Source organism: Muntiacus reevesi, chromosome 15 (genome assembly GCF_963930625.1).
Source record: "Muntiacus reevesi chromosome 15, mMunRee1.1, whole genome shotgun sequence".
NCBI lineage: Eukaryota > Metazoa > Chordata > Mammalia > Artiodactyla > Cervidae > Muntiacus > Muntiacus reevesi.
The window spans coordinates 12,570,789-12,581,177 of NC_089263.1; the positions used below are offsets into that span (position 1 = coordinate 12,570,789).

The following is a 10,389-nucleotide window of genomic DNA, read 5'->3' on the forward strand; positions in this document are numbered from 1 at the left end:
GGGTTCCAGAACGGCCACAAGGCAGCTCTGTCCTCAAGCCCTGGTATCAGACCCCAGAAGTGGGAACTGACATGATCTTTATCACCTTTGCTGCTGCCACCAGCATCCTCCTCCTGGCCAGGGCTCTATTCCTTGAGAATTCACTGCCTAAAGGATGAGGCTAACCTAAGAGCAGGTGTTTATAAGACAATATGATAAATGAAATGATAGAACTTTGCATATGATGCACTAGGGAGGAGGAGCGAATGATTATCTGAGAAGATTAGATAAGGTGTAGCCAAAAGGGAGAGATTGAGCAAGGTTTTGAAGGATACGTAGAAGTTTGCCAACCTTAAGCTAAGACGCTTGGAAATTCTTTTGCCTCCAGAAGTCTTTAAATATGGTTCTGTATGAAGGACCCCTATATTTGAACTAATTTCTCAGAAACATTCCTTAGAGCAGCACTTTAAAAAAAAAATTTTGCCACGTGATGTGGCATGCAGGATCTTCATTCCCCTAAGCAGGGATCGAACCCGGGCTCCCTGCATTGGACGTGCAGAGCCCACACCACTGGACTGCCGAGGAGTTCTGGAACAGCACTTTTCAAACACAAATGTGCTTATGAATCACTCGGAAATCTTGTTAAAATGATCCTGGTTCCAAGAGTCTGGGCTGGGTCCTAAGAATTTGCAGTCTAGCAATGTGAAGATGCCACAGGAGGTCCTGAACACTCCTGATGTCTGGACGTCTCTCAGCAACCAATGACAAGAGTTAGGCAGTGCAGGTCCACGGGCCGTGGAGAATTGGCGTAAAGTATCTCAGACGCTCCAAAAATGAGGGAGCCGTTTGCCATGTCTTCCACCAGGACTGCTTCAGGACCATGGTTCTCAACTGCGCATAGAAATCCCTGTGGAGCCTTAACCATCCCCATGCCCAGAACACAACTTGAACTGTTTCACTGGAGTGTTTCATCAGGATGCAGACTTCCCTGGTGGTCCAGTGGTTAAGACTTCGCCTTCCAAAACAGCAGGTGCGGATTTGATCCCTGGTCAGGAAGCTAAGATCCCACACGCCTCTTGGCCAAAAACAAGACCAACAGCCCCTCCCCCATAAAACAGAAGCAATATTGTAGCAAACTCAATAAAGATTTAAAAGAACAAAAGAATGTCTTTGGAGGAGGAACCCCAGCCTTGATAGTTTCTAAAGTTCCCCCTGTTTGCATGTTCAGTTGCCCAGTTACTCAGTTCTGTCCAATTCTGTGCCACCCCATGGACTGTAGTCCGGCAGACTCCTCTGTCCATGGGATTTCCCAGGCAAGAATACTGGAGTGGGTTGCCATTCCCTTCTCTAAGGGAACTTCCCAACCCAGGGATCAAACCTGCATCTTCTGCATCTCCTGCATTGACAGGTGGATTCTTCACCACTGAGAAGTCCTCTAAAACTCCCCAGATGGTCCCAAAGTACAAGCAGTGCTGAGAACCCAGGTTTTAGGACAGGAGAGCTCCACTGGTCATTTACGACGACTGGATGTGACGCCCCCTGCAGACACTACCGTCTCCCACATTGGACAAGCAAATGCCCAGAGATTTCTCCTACCTCCGCCCTAACCCCCTCCTTCTCCAAGTGCGGCCCCCAGACCTGCAGCTGCTGCCCCTGGAAGCTTGTTACAAATGGATCCCAGAGTTCTTTAATAAAATGAGCTGATCCTGCACTGTCCCTAAAAACGTCGACAATCAGGGAAGGACCCCGCTTCTGCTCTGTGCCATCAGAGACTATCTCTGAGTAGGAGCAGGAGACCAGAGCCTGGGGCCTCGCTGTGACCCCGGGGCTGACCCCTGGGCTGTGTGAGTCATGCCAGCGCTCTAACCTGGGTCCCCCGGTCTGTCCCAGCACTGACTGCACCAATGCCCCTCCAGGTGGCATGATGCCAGCTGCCGAGATGAAGGGCAGAGCCCCAGACGTCAGTAAGCTGCAGCAGCTCCTGACCCAGGGGGCACGGACGCACGGCGGCCTAGCGTTGCAAAGGCAGCCGTGTTGGAGCATTCCCGCCCGCCTCTCCTGGCACGGGGCTGTTCCCACGTTTCTCGTGACAGGTGCGGCGCCCACTCTTTTCCCCTCCCTTCCAAAAGTACAACGGACCTTCCGCAGACCCTTTGTTCCCAGAGCGGCTTAGCAAAGAATCCGGGGAGCCGCTATGGGAAGCTCTCCGGGCCTAATCCCCGGTGGAGGAAGCAGCTGGCCCTCCAGCTGGGCCCGGGTGGTGACAATACAGGCCCGGGTATGCGGCTCAGCTGGGCACACAGCCTGCGAGTGTCCCCACCTGTGGGGCCGCCGTGGAGACTTCTGAGCTCTGAATTATAACGGTTACACAGGGCAGTAGGAGAGAGATCGCATTCTAACACAGTCTGCTTCTATGTTTCTGGGTGGTACTGAGATTCTGCTTTAAAAAAACAAATTGAGGGGGAGCTGTCCTGAGTCTTTGTTGGGGTGCACGGGCCTTCTCTAGTTGCAGCACATGGAGGCTTCTCTCTAGTTGTGATACCTGGGTTTGGGGCTTCTTCTTGAGGTGCCCAGGTCTCTCTTGTTGCAGAACATGGGCTTCAGTAGCCATGGTGCATGGGCTTGATTGCCCAGCGGCATGTGGGATCCTAGTTCCCCAACCAGGGATTGAACCCATGTTGCCTCCATTGCAAGGCAGAGTCTTAACCCCTAGACCAGCAGGGAAGTCTCAGATTCTGCATTTCTGACGAGCTCCCAGGTGATTCTTGGACTGCTGGTCCTTGGACCACGCTCTGAATAACAAGGACTCAGCACAACTAGTTTCGGAGACTTTTCAGGCCATTCTTGACTGCACGACTTTGAGAAAGGTATTTAACTCTGGGAGCCCCTGTTTCCTTGATTGCAAGATGGAATAATAATCACTGACTCCCCAGGGCAATAGGTCACTAAGCTCCTGAGTGAAGGAGTGGAGCTCAAGGCCAGGCTGTGCCTTCCATAGAGCAAGTTACAGACTCTGTAAGGGTGTCTGAAGAGAGTCTGAGGCTCAGTTACATCATTAGTTCCAAGGAGCCATGTGACAACAGGAGTTTCAGAATCAAGTGGATTTGAATGGCTCTCTGAGTCTCAGGAATGCCTCTGTAACTTATGGGCACCGAAACTTAGGAAGGTTTTGTTGTTAATGAGTTTAAAAATCTTTAAAACTAGCACAGGGCTTATCACGAAGGAGGTATTCAATAAATGTTAGTTTCCTTCCTGTGTTAGTTTATCATTTTCCTATCTTCCAGAGAAAATGCAACTACAAACCGTTTGGGGTTTCTTGGGAAATCATTCAAGACCATGAGCATGAATGTGTATCTCTAAATGACTATTATAGTCAGAATCCTTTGATCATAGGTGACATGAACCCCAGTTCCAACAGGCTTAAAAGGATATCACATGTCCCTTAACTGAAGAGCTTCCCTGGTGGCTCAGAAGGTCAAGAATCTGCCGGCAATGCAGGAGATCTGGGTTTGATCTCTGGATTGGGAAGATCCCCTGGAGAAGGAAATGGCAACCCGCTCCAGGATTCTTGCCTGGAGAATCCCATGGACAGAGGAGTCTGGTGGGCTACAGTCCAGGGGGTCGCAAAGAATCAGACACAACTGAGCAACTAACACTAACTTAAACTGAAAAGTCCAGTGGGGTTCAGGCATAGCTGGATCGAGGGGTCCACACGATATGTCTCTCCACCTCTTTCCTCTGCATCAGCTTCATTCTTGGGCTGGCTCTCAGCATTTGGTGACAAAAACTATCTCGAGCAGCTCCAGGTTGACAGACCTGGCCTAAAAAGAGATCCTCTTTCCTGAACAGTCCAGAAAAAGCCTCAGAGGTGGCTCTTACTGACAGATTGAGTGATGTACCTGTCCCTGAGTAAATTGCTACAACCTGCTCAGTCCTGTGTGACATGTTGCCCTGGAAGCAGGCCAACCAATTACTTTGACAGAGCAGGAGAGTGATATATTGGTTTGCTAAGGCTGTCATAACACCGCACCACAAACTGGGTGGCGTAGACAATAGAAATTGATTCTCTCACAACTCTGGAGGCTGGAAGACCAAAATCAAGGTGTCAGCGGGGTTGGTTTCCTCTGGAGGCTGTGAGGGAGACTGTTTTAGCCTCTCTCCTGGCTGCTGGTGGTCCCCAGCAGTCCCTGGGGTTCTTTCACTTGGAACTGTTGTTGCTGGACCAAACTTGGAGTCTGCTCACCCGCCATGCAGCAAAGCCAGTTTCCGGACGCCGGGTTATGGTGAAGGAAACTACAGCATTGGCCCGTCCCTGGTAGTCCAGTGGTTAAGACATTATCTTCCATTACAGGAGATATGGGTTCAGTCCCTGCCCAGGGACCTAAGGGAGCTAGATCCCTCGTGGCTCACAGTCAAAAAAACAAAACATCAAACAGAAGCGGTAGGTTCACATCAAAATAAACAAAAAAAGAAAAGAAAGTACAGTGTTCATTGCAGGCACCAAGCAAGGAATAAGGGCAGCTTAGGCTCAAAAGACTCAAACTCCCTGATGGTTTGCAGGAAAGCATTTTGAAACACTGCATTTGGGGTGAAGGCGACAGGAGGCATGCTTTTCTTCTGATTAGTTGGTGATGAGGGCACAGGGTGGTGTTCCAGGAACCTCAAATCATCAACCTGCTGGTTCCAACCAGTCTGGGGTCTCCATGCTTCTGCTTAGTTGTCACTGTTTCCTCCACTTGGCAGGAGGGGGTCTTAGATCCTGAAAAATAACTCAGAGCCATCTGTCAGATTGTCATGCATGTCCCTTAAGGAGAACTGGGACCCTGATCTATTGTCATTACTTGTCTTGTTTGACTGCCTCTCCTCCTTTGCATTCCCTCACTTCCGTACTTAGTAACTGCATGAGCCTGCTCTTTGGAATTCAGGGAAGGACTAGGAAACTGGAGTCTTTTTCTACAAACGAGAAGCGGGGAATACAGAGAGACTTTTGTAACCAAGAGGCTCCTGCAGGGTTCTACTCATTTTCAATCTCCTCTTCTCTTTGATTCTCTTCCATTTTGAGGGGAACAGCTATGGGACAAGAAAGGGAATAAAGTTTTGGATAGAGAAAGTGAAAGTGAAGTTGCTCAGTCATGTCTGACTCTTTGTGACCACAGGGATTGTAGCCTACCAGGCTCCTCCGTCCATGGGATTCTCCAGTCAAGAATACTGGAGTGGGTTGCCATTTCCTTCTTCAGGGGACCTTCCCAACCCAGGGATTGAATCCAGGTCTCCCACATTACAGGCAGATGCTTTACCATCTGAGCCACCAGGGACGCCCTTGGATGGAGAGGATAATCATAAATTCAGTGGAAGAACCAGGCTTTAGAGGCACTCAGTTTTGCTGTATCACTCTGTTCTCTGCCCCGTGTTTTTCTGTGTCTTCACATGACCTTATATTGACATCAGTCATTGGATTAGGGCCCACTCAGATCCAGTATGACCTGATCTTAACTGTTACACCTACAAAGACCCAGTTGCCACATAAAGTCATTTTTTCTGAGCAGAAGTTACATTTCCAAGTGGGAGGAGACCATTCAACACAATACAGGCGAGAAACCAGAAAAAAAAAAAAAAATGGGGTACAAATACCAGGAACAACAAATGGCAACCCACTTCAGTGTTCTTGCCTGGAGAATTCCAAGGACAGAGGAGCCTGGCGGGCTACAGTCCATGGGATCCCAAAGAGTCAGACACAACTGAGCAGCTAACACTTTCATCTTTTTTTTTTTTCACCAGAAACAAAAGGATGTGTATGCTTAGCAGGTAAAATTCAAAACCAACTGATATCCATAATACCACATAAGTTACCAATCCTCAAATCATAAAAACAGAGGAGATCTTGAGCAAATCTGTTGTCCCACTGTCTAAAAACCACAGTGCCTACTTAACTACACTCGGGAAACTCCACAGGGAACCAAACTCTACAACCAGGAATCGCTCTTAAGTGGGAATGCTTCTTAGAGGCTGAGCTAAATTTGTAACAAGCCTGAAGTCTGGAATTCTCTTCAGGCAAATTCACAACTGTTCTGACTTCACATGTGTCTGAGATATTCAGAGCCTTACCCTCCAGGGAATTCAACTTCCGTCCTTAGAGCCCAGCTGCATCTAAAAATGTAAATTTCCTTTGTGAAGGCAAAAAGTCAACAATTTCTGAATCTTCAGCTTCAGGAGGCACATGTTCCAACATGCCTAAGCTGGACCCAGCTCCTCAGAATTACTGTCAACAAGATTCTAACCCAATCGCAGATTTCATTTCTTTTCCTCCTTGCCGGAGAGTCAACTTTCAATTTCTTAGGGGGAAAAAAATGTAGGAAAATTTCATTTAAACTCTTAAAAGTGGTAACCAATCTCTGGATGGTAGGATAAAGGAGGGTTTCACTGCAGTAGAAATGATTTTTAAATTAAAAAAATAATAAAGATGCTTATAAATTTAAAATATCTTCTAGCGGTTCTGCTAAACCCACTACAGCATGTTAGCAAGGTAACAACCACAGATTTGGGATATCCAATGAATAAGAAAATTTCTCCACCGACAATAACCAAAACAAACAAACAAAAAAATCTAAGTGAAAAGAAAAGCAGTGGAAACAGGAAAAAAAAATTCCAGCCAAGTGACATTTTCCATTCTCATTTCCTCAAAGAGGCAAAGATTTCCCATTTGGTGCAGTGATACTCCCTGGAACCTGAGGCCACGCTCGGGGGACCGAGTCTCAGGTCTGACTCACAATGCTGCCACTTCCCAGCTGTGACTCGGAGCGAGTCACTTTACCCAGCCGAGGCTCTATCTCTTCATTTTCCAAAAATATCTCTACGATTCGACTATATTTATATAGTTGTCACAACACTCAAGGGCTTCCCCAGAAGTTCAGTGGCAAAAAATCCGCCTGTGATGCAGGAGCCCCAGGAGACGCAGGTTCAATCCCTATGTTGGGAAGATCCCCTGGAGGAGGCCATGGCAACCCACTCCAGTATTCTTGCCTGGAGAATCCTGTGGACAGAGGAGCCTGGCAGGCTGCAAGGCTATGGTCCAGAGGGTTGTAAAGAGTCGGATATGACTGAAGTGACTTAGCATTCACGCACACACACATACACAACACTCAAACGGGTCCACCTATGGGCAAGAGCTCTGAAGGGCATTGCAGACAGACGCTTTACCGTCTGAGCCACCGTGAGGCCAATAAACATGATAAGGGGTTATTATTAAAACTATTAATTATTTAAGCATGTGTGGCATCCTGCCAAGGCCCATTAAAGCACATACACAAATAAAAGGAAATCCTTTTTCTCAAGATAATGGTCGTTTTTGCTTGCTTGTTTTAATCTCAGGTGTGCTGAAATGACCTCACTTCTCAGCCCATGGAGTGTGATCACCTCATCGATCCTTGAAAGCTTCCACTCTTATTATTTATTCCCTTTCAGCTCCATTCCTCACTACCATTTACCTCCTCCCTGCCTACAGGCCGTTATTTTGTCCTGTTTAACTTACAGCGTTTTATACATATTCCTTAAATGCTGTATATATTTGCATGCATATACTTTTTATTTATGCTAGTGGCATGGTTTAATGTTTCATTTTGCTTCCTAAATGAAGCATAGAGTTCTCATTATGTTCTTAAGTTCTGTGTTCTATGTTGCTGTCCTATATGGGATCTGTTTCCACTATTTGATGTTGAACTTAACCTGCACCCATAGCACTTTGCCAGCCTGGTTTTCTAGCTTGAGGGACAACCCTCTACCATGACAGATAACTCTGCAGTGAACATCTTTGTTCAAACCTCCAGCTACAGCTACAAACCAGCTTCTAAGGTATGTGCATACTCAGTTAGCTTGTTCTCCAGTCCAGCTTCTTCCCAGCAGTGGGGAAGGCACCTACATTTCCCATGCCACCACACCTGGCATTATCCAGCTTCCTAACAGATATATAGACATAGTCTAACAGACATAAAGGGGTATCTTATTGTTGTTTAATTTTCATCTAACTGGTTTCTAATGACATGAAGCACCTCTTGATGTGTTTATTACTTGAGATGGGGGGATTCTTCTCCTGACAATTATCTGTTCATATCCTCTCCCCATTTTGTTAAGACTTGCTAATTTCTTCCTGCTGATTTGAGGATTCCTTGCATAGCCTAGATTTATCCTCTCCCATTCTGTCATCTATTAACTTTGTCCATGGTGACTTGATGTAATCAGTCATTTGAAGGTAAGCAGATTCACCTCTTTTCTGCCTTGCAGTTTGCACTTTCCACTAGATCTTCCTCACCACTCCCACACCTGGTCCCCACACCCCCCAGCCTTACACCAAATATCCAACAAAACTCACCTTGTAGTTTTGAAAGAGGAAACGGACAGAACAGGTTCCATCTAGAAAGCAGGACTCCATCTTGGGCCGGACTGTGGACTTTGAGCTCTATGCCCAGTGTCTATGGAAACGACATGCAAACTGGAAAATCAGACCCCCCGGGTGGAAGGGCCCCAGGGCTCACACCTAGACTCTTCATCGCCTAAAACAAAATACCGTAATTATCTGTGTAACCGAATAGAATCATAAATTCTATTATGCTTATTGGGGTATGACCACAGACCTATTGATAATCGTCCACTGTTAACTACCTAGGTTTAAGGCATACAAATCACGGGTTAACTTTGAGTGTATCTTTCTTTTCCTTTGTTCAGACTAGTTTCAGAAAATGTGGGGAGGTGGGTTTGAGCACGTAAAGAGGTGGGTATGGGAGGTGGGTAAGCAGGTGGGGAGGTGGGCATACACTTAGGGTATATAAGGTTTTCACAAAAACCAGTCAGGGTCCTTGGCTAAGAGGAGACTCTGCCTTGGGCCCGCCTGTGTAATAAACTGCACTCCACTATCTGCATCGTCCTGAGTGAGTTTGTTTCCCTGAACCCATGGCTACAACAGTTTCAACTCTCCTGCTGGCTACAAAATGAAATCCAAACACTTGTTCTCTCATACAGGACCCTTTCCAGCCTAATCCTGAACATTCCCAACTCTTTTCTGCTACGTTAGCCCCACTTCTGTCCCATCCCTCTTCTGCTGGTCTGTCTGGCATACACTGTCCACACTTTAACATTCTCCTTCTCAGCAGGCAAATATGAAGATGCTTCTGAAACAGGAGGAAAGGTGGCAGGGCATAACTTTTGGAAAGAACGACATAGCCCAAATCCTTGGGTTATGTCGTTGTGGGCTATACCACACAATATAGCCCCATCCTTGTGGGCTATACCCACAATATAAACCAATTAGAATCAATGGGTCCAAGATGGCAGGCAATTCAACTTTGATTAGACCTTGATCCTCTATCAGCAAGCTAAGTGATACTCTCAGAGTTCCCATGACAGTTCCAAGGTACCATCAAAAGACCAAAAAGTGGGCAGTAGCCCAACTCCTGGAAATCTCCACCCCTTCCCCAACATAGCTGGAATAATCCTCTCACTCATCCACCTATGACATTACCCAGCCCTTAAAAACTAACCATACCACATTCTGAGGCAGCCAGACTCACCCTCTGAGATGGTCCACACTCTGTCTGTGGAGTGTGTTCCTCTTCAAATAAATAAACCCGCTTCTTACCTATCACTTTGTCTCTCACTGAATTCTTTCTGCAATGAGACATCAAGAACCTGAGCTTCATTAGGTCCTGAAACCAGGCACTGTGGGTTTAGGCTGGGTTCAAGTCCCAGCCACGTGGGTTCGAGTCCCAATTTGAGATAAAGGGTTTCACTTTCAACTGTTGCTTTTGCTTTTAAGTAGCTGGGAGTCTTCCTTCTATTCAGTACACCATCAACATTTGCACATTTAACAAGTGTGGTTTCTATTTTAGGAGACAGTCCAGATGGCCCACAACCTGTTACTGTGAGTATAGTCATAATCATAGAGTAACATACAGAAGAATACTCACATCTCCATTTTCCAAGTCAGGAAGCCAAGTCTCGTCAAAGAAAAATGGGGCTGGACATGTCTTACCGATGGCATGACAGATTTTATTCAGACTTCTGCATAGAGGAGAGAGATTCCACCATAAACAGGTCAGCTCCAGCTGAAACAAAGATAATTGAGGTTTTTAAATGGAGACCAGAGAGGGAGTCAGAAAAGGGGGTATGGGAAATGAAAAGAGGTAAGAAAGAAGGAGCTAGGTGGGTTACAGGGAAAATGAGCAATTACAGAAGGGGATGACTGAAGAATTACTGGAAATGGTTTGAAAGAGTGGGTTGGGACAATGTGGATTTTGCAATGACAACATTGCACTTTCTTAAGCAAGAATTCAGTTCCAGGGCAGGGGTCACCTTAAGGCGATCTAACACAGATGGAAGCTGGGCTGAAGTTTCCTAGCTGTGGCATTTAGCCAAGTCCTT

General features: G+C 46.6%; 1 long non-coding RNA gene across 1 annotated transcript; it reads right to left on the bottom strand.

The window, feature by feature from the left end:
* Positions 1-4,167: 4,167 nt before the first annotated feature.
* Positions 4,168-10,096, bottom strand: LOC136147509 (uncharacterized). The gene is made up of 3 exons (XR_010659204.1): positions 9,936-10,096; positions 8,345-8,444; positions 4,168-5,049 (listed from the first exon to the last, which is right to left on the bottom strand). It is a non-coding gene; the product is annotated as an uncharacterized lncRNA (long non-coding RNA).
* Positions 10,097-10,389: the final 293 nt, after the last annotated feature.